General features: G+C 45.9%; 1 pseudogene; it reads right to left on the bottom strand.

Annotated features, from left to right (window-relative positions):
• Positions 1–4,283: 4,283 nt before the first annotated feature.
• Positions 4,284–12,049, bottom strand: LOC115400028 (period circadian protein homolog 2-like; annotated as a pseudogene).
• Positions 12,050–13,223: the final 1,174 nt, after the last annotated feature.

Raw genomic sequence — 13,223 nt, forward strand, 5'->3', positions numbered from 1 at the left:
GTGGTTTGGAAGTTGAATCAGTGCGTTTTTAAATTGGTTACAATCCTTGTTGAGAAATACCCGACTTTGGGAAAATTTGTGTGAAATAGCCTACTTGAGACACACACAAAATTGGTCTTATCACTTCCCTTATATGTGAAAGTATTCTCATTGTACTTTTAAGAACGTTGGGAGTCCTCATTGAGCAACAGTTTTCCCCCAAAACATGTTCTGATGGGATAGTATGGGACATTTAACAAATGATGAAACACAGTGGTTATGATCTGGAAGACAATTAACAGTAATCAATATTGGAGGATAATCACAAGACATTATATATTGCTGTCTGAAGTTAAACTGTGTAATTAATGTAAAAAATGCTATTCTGATGTTTATTATCAAAGGCCAGTTCATTGTTTGCTGCACACTGAAATACTTCTTAGTCACAATGTTATCGTATTGATTGAGCTCCATCCCCAATTAAAATGAGCTTTCACCAAACTGCCAGTATGACAAATTAGATTAATGTGGGAAAAGTATGTGGTTTAGAAGAAGTGTATGCAAAGAGATAATTGTTTGTGGGAACAGAACCCCGACAGCTCACCGGCTTCAGCTGAGCTGGGAGCATCACCAGAGTCAGTATCAGAGGGAATAATGAAGAACAGAAGATTCAGACGGGAGGAGGGAGGACTTCTGCCAGCAAACGCATCAGCTGTGCGTTTGTAACTGCACATGAATTCTGAGGTCAGAGGTTGGAGGAGTGCAGCAGTTGGTGCGAGATGGATTCAACGGCAGAGGCGAGCATATGGTGCCGAAACAGATCCCCTGGGGGGGGGGGGCTGACATCCTTGGACACTTCTCAACTGTCTTGACTGTGAGAACAATCAGCTCCTCTGGAGCGGCACGGTTCACAAAACCAAGGATTCCCAATCTGATTAACTTCTCACAAGAAGACGTGCTCAAGAACAACCAATCAGGTCTTTTTGCACAAACTGATCATGTTTCACAGCATGATGGATGATGGTGACGGATGAACGTTTAATCAGAACAAATCAAATGAAAGCAGCTTTATGGTAATGATGGATGGCCCCTAAAATACGTCCCAGTGACTTCCTCCACAGTAGGAAGGCTAAATTACACTGGGTAGATCCCATATGACAGTGAAGAGCAGGAGTCTGTCAGCTGTTTCTGTATTGATGTCATTAGTGGAGGTTATTTGTTTCTCAAATTAACTAATCAATTTAGATCAACTCCAGAACATTGAGTCAGAAACAAAATTTAGCATTTTAAGGTCATTTTAGCTCTTCACAAATCTCTTTCCCCCATTGGTGAATTCATCATAAAGAAAAAAGGAGCAGAGTCACACTGGTTTCATTTCCATAGTTTTATTACAACATAGTTTTCATGTTTCAAATAGCACATCTTCTCATCTACAAAAATGCACAGCACTGTGCTGGTTGGACATACCACAGATTCATACAGTGGCAATGAGACGAATTTACACAACCATACATAACATCATGTACCATTACCACATCTGTGTGTGTGTGTGTGTGTGTGTGTGTGTGTGTGTGTGTGTGTGTGTGTGTGTGTGTGCATTTACAGATCAGGGTGCACCCAGTGGCCCACTAGTGTGCAACCTGTTTAGACATAGCATTCCCTCTTTTGTGAGGAGTCTTTGGGGAGGGAAAAAATAAGGCTTGCTATCAGTATTCACAGCGGTATCAAATGATGAACTGACTTTCTGACAATGTCACTGGCTGGTACACAAGCTGAGCACTGGAGGCTCATTGGAGATTAAAGACAGAGATAAACTGCAGTTTGTCGTTTGTGGAGAGAGGTGCCTGTTACTCTCTGTGCACTCATCCGCTCACAGAGAGAAGAGCAGACTTGGAGGAGTCCATAAAGCTCTGCCGGTCCCAGGCAGAAGACTCTCTGCACTCACAGGAATCACGGAAGTATCTGACCGCTCTGTCCATTGCGCTTTGCCCACATGCACTCACAGACAAGCTATGGTCTGCTTACAGTAACACGACCTGGGATTGAGTTATTCAGAGGTAGGGTTCATCCCCAATAACACTCGAAAGCTTTAACCTTAGTCAAATGAATAAAATAATATACACATACAAGAGGAAAAAAAAAAAATTACAAAAGAAAAAGACAAGTTAACCATCAGTTTTTTTTTTCCAAAACAAATAATGAAAATAAACTAAGTCAGGGAGATGCTCTTGGTCCAGTTGGTGTTACATTCACAAGGCCAGCCTCAACAGTGTCTCTGCCTTAGCACCGCAGTTGATCCCAGGTCTCCTTGCTGCTTGTCTCAACTACATGGAGTCGGTTTTGAGTCACAGTTTGCTTTAGTTAATACTTCATGAAGGCGAGCTCGAGCGGCTGCCGCTGCCTCTACAGCCATCTCCCGTGAGCGTCCCCCATCTGCTGCGGGGAGCAGCTCAGAGCGGGAACACGAGACCTTCCCCCCTCGCCACTGTTTGCTACAACATGTTTTTTTTCATCCTTCTCGCACTGCGGACACAAGCAGCTGATGCTCAGTATTGACCTCAGTGTTACACACTGCTCTGACCAGCAGCTTTCACGGTACTGCTTCAAACACACCTGCACAGATTTAGGATTTGAAATCCCCTTACGGTGAATATATATATATATAAATATAGATATATTTTCAATAGATAACAGGAAAATCCTCAGAAACTGTGCAATTGTCGACACTGTAGTTTTGCATAATGCAGAAATAACTGAAAGAGCTCAAATGTTTTTTTTTTTTAAGAGTTGCACGTGTTGGAAAGCTGCATTTTATAAACAGAAAGATAGCATTATGAACAGTTTCTACATGTTTTGTGGGTTCTTCTTCAAAACCACATGTCACTCTATGATACAAACTGCCGGTGAGAACAAACCCTACAGACGATGATTTTCAGAGTTTCAAGTTAACCTGTGGTTTTGAAAAACCAAATGACCTCGCTTCAACATACATCTAAGTCCTAATTTCTGTTGCCGTTAAGATCGTTTAAGGTTACAAAAATAAATGTATTTCAGCAGCAGCTTCTTGATCTGTGATACACTATGAAAGATAAATGTAAAACCACCTTTGTGCGGTTGGTGGCAGTGTTGAGTCACTGTGAGGTCACCACCGTCTGCCCTCGGCCCTTCTCTTAGCCTCACCAAAACCTCAGACGTGGTTGTTTTCACTCTTTTGTCGAGGACAGGCTTGACAAGATGCCTGACTGTTTCTTTCTTTTTTTTTTTGTTATCTTTTTTCTTGAAAAATAAAGAGAAGTCATACTGCACCTTAAAAATTTCGCACAGTTTCATGTCATAGGTTATATATCAAATCTGAACTGGACTGATTTGGCTTTAGCTTTTGAAAAATAAATCTGCTTTAGATATATTTATGTAGGAGAAAATAAATTAGACAGATAATGAACGGCTTTCACTAGATTGTCGCTTTAGAAGAAAGCTAGAGTCGGCCTTCATGTCACTCTCTTGGCTACTGAGTCAACGACCACCACTGCAGCTGAGCCCCTGGCTGTATTCCATTACAAAAACACGGAACTAATTCAGAAAATGAGCTCCTTCCACTTTTGACCTGGCTTTCATGGCCCAGTGAGCGCCACAGCTTTACTACACGACAGGAGGAAATAGCTGTAGTTGTGGGATTTGAAAGGCGTTGCATGAGCCCGAGAAGTAATTCTAGAAAGCAAGAGCACTGTGTTGGGCGAGCGCGCTGGACTGCTTCTCAATGACATGACAAAAAAAGATCCATGACAGCTTTCTTACACAAATAACATTTTCATAAAAATCAAATATTTATAAGCATGACTATGTCTGTATAAGCGCTCCACCTCCAGTAAAGGTGGAATTTATTTAAATAAAATAATCTGAGCCAAGGTTTTCCAGGGACAGAGAATGACAGAGTGTGTATGTGTGGCCAAAGGAAAGTATGTAGGTCATGCAAACACAACCCCCATAAAGAACTACTGCCCCCTGTAGGGGTGCATTAGAAATGCACTCCAGTAGCAGTCCCACATTCAACACACACACAAACGGCTATAAACACAGTGGCAGGAGGTGTTTTCCTGACCATGACACTGGCGGTATACACCTGCACTCAGCATGTGTGTGTGTGCGTGTGTGGTGTTTGTGTGTGTGTGTGAATGTGTGTTTTGTCAGGACGGTCAGGCACACAGCTGTTTTGTCTCACATCCATAATGCATGTGCAGGATCCTGATAGTTCTCAGCTGGTGAACGTCGCCCCTGGTGGCCGCCAGTGAGTGCGCGCTCACAGTTCAGGAGCCATTCGAGTCCGGCTGAGGCTGCGGTTCGCTCTGGTTCTCCTGACTGGGCTCCTCCACCAGCTCGCCCATCTCCATGTCTGGAAGGTCGTCCTCGATGGGCTCTGCCGCCGCGTCCTCGCAGTACACACACTCCTGAAATCACCACACATGCGATGAATGAAAAGTCCTCCAGCCTTCTTGTTTTAGCGCTGGAATCATATCATGGAAAGAATTTAAAATGTTATCTCACAGAGCAACAGCCGAGGTGGCTCCACAATGGAATTATCCACAGTGCTGATCCAGTCAATATTTCTTGATCATCTTAGTTTCTTTTTCCCTCAACAATTAAGGCAAACCATCATGTTTTCTAAGCTGAAAATATTTTGATATCATTTGGTGTTGTTTGAGCAGAGCCAGGCTGTGTGTGGGTGAGCCTGTCTACACATGATGCATTCAGGGACAGAAAAAACACATAATGATGACAAAAGTAGTCTGGACTAGATTTTGAGAGTGAGGGCTGGATGAGTGCTATTTTGTGATAGAAGGTAATTAATTGAATCTCTTTAGTCTAAATATGAATTCTAATATTATCTCTCCAATACCTAAAAAAAGTCTCCTAGTGACTGATGAACCCATAGAGGGAGTCATGTTATCTACTTAAGAGCAAGTTTTATAATAACTAGTTTGGGCCAGCGCATATGGTGTGTCAGTGCAGTACTTATGAACAACTAATGTATGAGACACAGTATGAATATGCTGACTCGTCACCTTGACATTATAGCTGCAGGCAGACTCCCTCCTCATCCAGGGGTGTTCCTCGATAAGTTCTCGCCGCTGGTCTGAAGTGAAGTGAGGCTGGCTCTTCTGCATCTGTCTCAGTCTCTCCTTGTCTTCTCGCAGCACTCGCTGAATGTCCCTGTTGGAGAGCAGGCATATGACAAAAAAAAAAATCATTAAAATAACAGAAATCTGGTTGAAAAACTGAAATCTCTGTAAAATGATGTAGCTGAGGACTGACCTGGACGGCATCTGATATGTCATCATGACTTTGTCGTCGGTGTTGGCCATCAGCAGCCAAAAGTGGCTCTTGCAGGACATACTTGAAGTGCTCCCCCTCCCCCTGAGCGGAGACCTTCACTTGCAACTTGCCCCCTTCTGATTCTCCTTCGCCCCTCATCTTGGCTTTGACCTTGGGGTCATGTTCCAGAGAGTCAACGCTGCCAAAATATTTGCTGGTGTTGCTGCTCCCTGTGCAGAGACCGAGGGACAGAAACAGTCAAACTAAGATCTAAAACATTTTAATCTCCAGGCAGATTATTTAAAAAAAAAAAAAAAAAAAAATTAGATGCAGTTTTAGGACATGGCTTCTCTGCGTTTTACTGACCAGTTCTGCTACCAGATGCTCCGTGGCTGAGGTACCACAGCCGTTGCATCCTGACCCCGAGCCCGAGCCTGATCCTGATCCTGATCCTGATCCGGACCCCATGGAGCCTGAAGTAGCTGATCCAGTACCAGAATGGGAGTCCTCCTGCTCCTGCAGGAGTATATCCAACAGGTCGCAGGATGAAGAGTTGGCGTCACTGAGAGCCGCATCTTCTGGAGAGTCCACCTGCAGGACAGAACCACACTTCAGTGATCCACTGCAATAATGTCAGACAGATGGGATATACACGACTAACACCCCGAGGACGAATTACACGGTGAATCTTCTCTCACCTCTTGGTGATCGGCCATGGCCGTCTTCTCCCTGCACATCCAGACACTGCAGCCGAGGTGCTTCCCTGAGCCCCGGCGGAGGGCGGCATGCTGTCCTGACGCCTCCACCGACCTCTGCCCCTCCTCCATGCTCAGCAGGTTGAGCTGCAGCGGCGAGCTGCAGCGTGACTCGAACAGCGGCGGCGACGTGGCGGGCTCCCGCGGCCCTGACGCGGGTTGGTGGATCGTGACGCCGGGCCCTCCCGGGGCTCCACGGCCGTGGCTTTGGGAACGTCGTTGGCCAGGCTGAAGGGGAAAGGCTGCGTGGGGAACGGGGACTGCGTCACAAACTGAGTCTGCACCGGAAAAGATGACTGGGCAGTGAAGGGCTGCTGAGCGGGTGTAGGCAGTCTGCGGGGCCTGGAAAGGCTGCTGGGTGCTGAACGGGGAGGGAGCGGTTTGGAATGGCTGCTGAGTGGCGAAGGCCGTCTGCACGGGGAATGGCTGTTGGCTGGTGAAGGAAGCTTGCGCTTGCATGCGTAGGCTGCCTGCGTCGCTGAAACTGCTGGGGGGCCGTGTACGCGGCTTGAGCCGGGGCCTGCTCAGGGAAAAACGTTGGTCTTTGTGCGGGCGCCAGCTGCCCTATCTGGCCTAACTGTCCTATTTGAGGGAAGAGGTAATTGGGCAGCACCAGAGCCACGACGGGTGTGACAACAGGTGCGGGAAATGGAGTCGTAGCGGGCGGGCCTTGGCTGCTCTGTCCGTCTCCAAGCCCGTGGAGAGAGACGGGTCCGGACGCGAGGCCTGAGCTGGAGCCGCGGACGTAGCGGGGTAGAGCGGGTATCCAGGCACCATGGGGTAGGAGACGTTGAACGCTGATTGGGACGCTTCAGATGGGGACCAGGAGGTCTGGTTGAGACCCTGGAGGGGGGGGCCGCGGTTTTGCGGTTGGACACGGCGCTGTCCGATGAGTCGGATGCTTCATCCGTGGCTTCTTGGATTTCCGGTTGCGGTTGCCCTTCCTGGCCGTCGTCTCTGGCCGTGCGGCGCATTGCTTGACAGCACCTCGAGGTTCAGGTGATTCTGAAACAAAAATTGCATTGTTGGTTTACTGGAGTTTGTGGAAATGAAGAGGCTGTAGCAGTTTCAAAGGTACTCATTACAAAAGCTGTTTCTTTTAATGTGATAAGTATAAACCTTGTGCACCTTCAACCACTGATCGGGAACCTCTGCTTGTGCAGATAGGTGGAGCAGTCCTTCTGGAAAATATCTGGCATTGCGGAGCTCTCTGCGGCGGTTCAGGAAGGCCTGCTCTTCCTTCTGGGTGTGAGCCGCCAGCACCTGCTTGGTCAGTCCCAGCCGCTTGTAGGCCTCCTTCTCTTGACTCGGTGGAGAAACCATGCTAACAGGCAGGGCAGGCGGGAGCCGGGCTCTCTGCAATGTCCTCAATTATCTCTGTAGAGTAGAGTACGGACAACATTATCAGTCACACAGAACTTTCTATGTAACAGTTTGTTGAAAAATCTTCATTTTGTGTCACCCACCAGATTCAGGTTGAGGCTTCTTGTCTCCTACATGGACGATGGTGCTGCTGTAGCTGCACTGCGAGGTGATGGACACCACGCTTTCAGCCTTGCTCGGCAGAGTGAGAGGGGCCAGGGGGCCACCCACCCCACCTGCGGCTCCAGGTGGGGGCTTCTGGGTGCCTTCATGTTTGAAAGGCCTGGCTGAGGTTCAAGTATCAAAGAATCTAAAGAAGGAAAGAGAGTTTCTCCCATTAGCTTTAATCTTAGTTAAATTCTCAACTGAGTTCTCAGTTACTTGTGACGTATGGCGTCTACATGCCTGCATTCGTATCCTGAGGCACTTGCATGCCTTCCCTCTGAGCCCTTCTTGTCATCATCTGAGTTGGAGGAGGTGGTGTTTGAGGAGAATTTGTACTTCCTTTCACTGTGATGGGGATATGACAACTCTCCAGATACCTGAGAAACAAAAATGAGTTCAATCAGAATATCATTTCAATAAAGGCCAGGATGACTACACAAGACCGGAAGACAAGCACTCACCTGATGACACTGTCCAGGCAGCTGATCTGCTGGTAGGAGCAAACCGTGTGGTCTTTGCCGGGCAACTCGTCCATGCTGGCTGCAGTACTGTCTCTGGCCTGCAGGGCGGGTACAGAGTTCCCTCACACGCATGGCTGAACCCCTTTGAGAAGCTGAGAGGTGGGAGAGGAAGAAGTAAATGTCAGAAATATGCAGCGGGGAGTGAACACACATACATGACACCTACGCTGGTAAACACAATAACTAACTCAACAATTGGCTGAAGCTTTAAAGATCAACCTGATGGAAATCTTAACAGTTGTTTCAAAGGAACACTGAATGCCACAGTGGCTTGAAGCACGTTTCTCGCTTGGGATCAACTTTGTTTGTATTAATCCACACTCACTGTCAGCTGCCTTCTTCTGCTCAGGTTTGAATGGCAGTGGTAAGGGAGACAGGGGCTGCGGGCCGGCCTGGGAGTCCTGATTCTTCAACATGTGGACTCCTTTACAGATCTCCTGGAAGGTCCTGGTGGGGTTTGCTCTTCCCCGTCTCCTCCGTTGTGTTCCCTGACGGAACGTTCCCATTGCTCTCACTGGATGAACTGATGCTAACCAGCTGCTCGTGAGAACCGTTGCTGCCGAGGCTGCCGTAGCCGCTGGAGCCCATGTTGTGAACCGGCTGCATAGAGAGAACGACAAGAGGCTGTTCAGAACCTGAAAAATTCCTCCTGCTTCGGGATTAACATACCACATGTGTGCGCAGACATACTTGGAGCAGCATCCTGTGGATCTGTTCACTAATTTCCTGGATGTCTGAATCCATGATCTTCCCTCCATGGAAAGCAGTGCAGCGAAAACATCTTCATTCACAGGACCCCTGAACACATGAGTGTGTCAGAGTCATCCAGCATGTTCAAAATAAAAAGCATTTATTCATGGATCTCAAAATGATCCACCAAAACACAACTGCGGAGTACTCACATGCGAACTTTGTGCCTGCCAATGACAAAGGACACCTTGCGGCTCCACGGATTGACAAAGCTTGACCAGCTGGTGTCGATCATAACGTACTCGCCATTTCTCGCGCAGAAGCGAATTGAGGAATGGTCAAACGGCTGGCCGGCGTACTGCAGGACTAAAGGAAACGCAAGGAAGAATGTGTGAATCTCAAGAAAAAAGAAAGCAAAGCAACACAGAGGATGAAATGCTACAATACGGTTCTTACTCTTTCTATGCACGGCCAACATTAAAGGCCGATCGCTCGGGTGCAGGTTGAGCAGCACAGGGGTCCCGATCAGGTCTTGAGGGAGGTACCCGCAGAGGAACAGCCCTGATGGAGAAACAACGATGTGCCTTTAGCTAAGAGCACAGTGGTTTTATGAACTCTGCCATGAATAACTGGAAACTCACTCACCTCTCATCCACATCCTGGAACACAGTTGGGTGTGTGTGGTGGTGAAGATCCGCTTGTCTGGAGGGATTCGGGGAGCTGTGAGGAGAAAGTTGTCAGTGACATTTTGCATGGGAAAAAATTGAATTGATAGTTTATCCTCATGATAACAAATACAATCTAATTTCTAATGCTCTGATATTTTTCATGTCATGTTCCCTCAGCTCTCACCTTCATATCCAGAGTGAACCTCTCTGCCAGCAGGAGGCAGCAGAACTGCTCTTCAGCCAGCATGGTGTCCTGGACTTTCATCAGGTAAGGAGTCATGCGAAAGGGATAATACTGGAGGTCTCCTTCGTGCTCCTTCCCACCACTGCAGCAAACACATCCTTTTAATGATGCTCCATTACTTTTAAACTTTAAAACAGATTAACCATTTGCATGGACTCATATGATACTGTAATGAGCTGCGTTCAGGCTCCTTTTTTATGTTTAATGCAGAAGATTTCCAAAAGAAGTAAAAAGAAGTGCAGTTTTTCATCAGATGGAAATACTCCGAACTTCATTGTCCCCATTTGATGTTTAAAGAGAACCTGTAATACTCAGTGTGACCACCAGATGGACTCAAAAGCTCATGGCTGCTGACTTTGTCTTTAGCCTATTCCTATCTCCCCCCCCTACCCTGTGATGACTCAGAACAGGAAGCTGTGGATCAGGGCCGCTGTCACTCACCTGATGCGGCAGAAGAAGGACTTCTCCTGCATGCACTCCGTGGGAGACGACTCTGAAGAAGAAGAAAGGGAGGAAGTGGGATGAGTTTTCTCGCCCTGTTTAATAGCTGGACCACTTCAAAGCTGGCTACCTATTAGTCATCACACTTCTACACACTGTTTACAGGACATGAAAAAGTGCCTCTTTCTCCAGTAGGGAGCGGACAGACCCCAACCAGAGAGGCATGTTATGTCTTTTAGTTAATTTAGTTCGACCAACACTTAAAAATAATGATAAAAATAGAGTTTTGATAACTTTCGAGTTTACATCATCGCTGTATCTCTAGACAGGCACCAGCACACAAGTCTACACAAATGATACACCAGGCACTGTTTGAGCAAGATAAATCAACTGCAATACATAAAGACTAACAATGGAACATGCAGAGTAGATGTGTTTAAGTCACTAAAATCTGAAAGTAACTGTTAATGGGTACTTTTTTTTAAACAAGCAAAGCTACAACTTTCACTTGACATCATTCTTTTTCAAACTTTTCATTACATGATTTGCGTGTGATTTCTCATACGCATGAGCTTCAGAAGATATGCGACATGTGTGTGTGAGGGGGCATGCTTTATTTATGTATGATTGGTCATGGTAATGAAATAGGTGCTATGTGTGCATGAGCATGTGGATGTGGGGGTGGATCATGTGAAGGAAATAGACACTTGGGTTTGCCACGTGTTTTCAGAGACGGAAATCTGCCATCGATGTCCCCAATAGCGTGTTTCAAAGTGTTGATCTGTCTAAATCTAGACTGGGGCGAGTCATAGCTGGGGCTGAGTCTGCCGCGTACCTGCTCCCGTGCACATGCTCCATGAGGGCAGGCGGTACGGCGTGGTGAAGCTGTAGAAGACGCTGACGTCCTGAGGACTCAGGAACTCCACAAACTTAGCATTGTTGAATACTTCCTGCTTGCAGTTCAAGATGGTCGCTGCCTGATCCGAAATGTAAACAATCTTGCCCGTGATGAGCGACACCGCTACAGCAAATATATCCTGCAGAAAAGGAAGGTGATTATTGGTTGTTATAAAAATGTTTTTTGTGTGATGATAGTTCCATATTAACTTGACTGTTGTTCAATCATGCCTTCATGCAGGTGCAATCTAAAGATGGTGCGTAGTATCTAATGATGTATGGAGTACAGCAGTATCATGGTACTACTCGTACTCTGTAGTGTCAGTTAAACTGGAGGAGACTAGTGAAAGATCTTACGGTGTTTTTGAGGGTGTACTCCGACGTGATGCTGTTGATTTCCTCGATGGTGTAAGAAGATACATCGAATCCTGGTGGCTGACTGTCATTAATCATCAGCATCTGGTAGTACTCCTCATTGGCTAAAGAAAAAACAAAGACAATGTGGATGAATGCACACACCAGATTGATGGGGTTTTTTTCACCAATAGCTGAAAGTTACAGGATGTGAACCTTACCTTTCACCTGTTTGACACAGCGCAGGGCATACTTGAGCGTGTTGACAGTGCTGCTCTTGCCCTTGTTCCTCTTCTCTGATGGCAGGTGCATCTTCAGCTCTTTGAGGGCCTTGTAGAGCTCTTTCTGTGTCTTAGCTTTGGCAGACTGCTCGCTGCTGCAGGACGCAAATGAGACATGCACATGCGTGTCAATGTGACGAGATCTCACCTGTGAGCCAACAATCTGTTTTCAAGCATGAATAACAAATCAGGGGTGGGGCAGATGGAAGCTTCCAGAAGAGAGAACGTTTTTCCTTCCGTGATTGTGCGTGACTCCGAGGACCACTAACCTGCAGCCGCTGGTGGACGGGTTGTCCTGTTCCGAGCTCATCAGGCTGAAGGCGTTGGAGCTGCTTGGTGGAGACGGGCTGTGCGAGTTGGAGCTGTAACAAAAGAAACGCATGTCGTGTATTAAAGCAGAGAAGACTAAACTGGACAAAGAGCACCACGTCAGAGTCAGAGTGCAACAAGTGAGGATAAGACTCAGCCAGTGTGTCAAGGACTGAGGTTAAAAAGGCCCGTCCCTCTACAGATACGCTGTGTTTAGCTTCATATGTATAAAACCAGAAACAAACACTAAGCAACATATCATGGATGTAAATGGAATTAACCGGCAAACAGAGGGTCTGTCACGATGTGAATGCACTTTATAAAAAACACACTAAAAAACAAGAAAGATATTTGAAACAGTCCTCTGCTGAGTTTCTTAGTTTTGTTTTTGTATTTTCTCTGAATAGCAGTTCTTTCATAGTTATGTCACCACAGGTCAGGATCAGGAATAAACATTGTTCAACTACTTCAGCAAATTTGCTGAATTTTAGCTGGAAGCTAATTTTAGGTTTGATCATATAATGAAGTATTTTTAGGTGTAAATCTTGAAAGCTTAAGTCAGAGGAACAACTCCTCTTTAAATTATTAGTTTCTCATTCGATTCACAGGTCATGTTTGATGTGTGGATTGAACATGACAAATGACACAAGAAGAGTCATTTTAGATCCAAAAGTTCAACCTCTAAAATGGAAATCTGGATTCTTTAACCAGGGAGGAGAACTTCATCAAAACTAGGTGGAGATTAGATGTTGTTGTTGTTCCCATTCCTTTGACTGAAATGCAAAAGAAGTTCAGTTGTCATGAAATGTTCATATTTATTTGTCTTTTTTAATGGAAAATCCATGAAAAAAAATCTGCTCTGACTTTGAAAGCAGAGAATACCATTATCAAATAAGTCATGTCCTAAAAATACGTAAAAAAAAATCTGAATTTTTAAACCCGAGGGCCATTTTTAAACTGATTTTTGGACAGCAACTCCTTTTTTTCTCTCGCTTGTCCACAGGACTGCAGTCATTGGGTGATGGGTTTAAAACACTTTGAAAACACAGCCAACCTTTAATGCAGTCCAGAACAAACCTGAGAAGAAATTACAGATGGTGTGCACCCTGTTGTTTGTGCTTTACCGTCATTAAAGTCCCTCCGAGATTCTCAACACAGGATTTCTCCTCGATTGCTTTAGCTAAAAGTAGCTCAAAACCACATATGTGATATGTTGTGAGCAGAAACCTTAAACCATGCTTGTTGTG

Source organism: Salarias fasciatus, chromosome 14, assembly GCF_902148845.1.
Source record: "Salarias fasciatus chromosome 14, fSalaFa1.1, whole genome shotgun sequence".
Lineage (NCBI taxonomy): Eukaryota > Metazoa > Chordata > Actinopteri > Blenniiformes > Blenniidae > Salarias > Salarias fasciatus.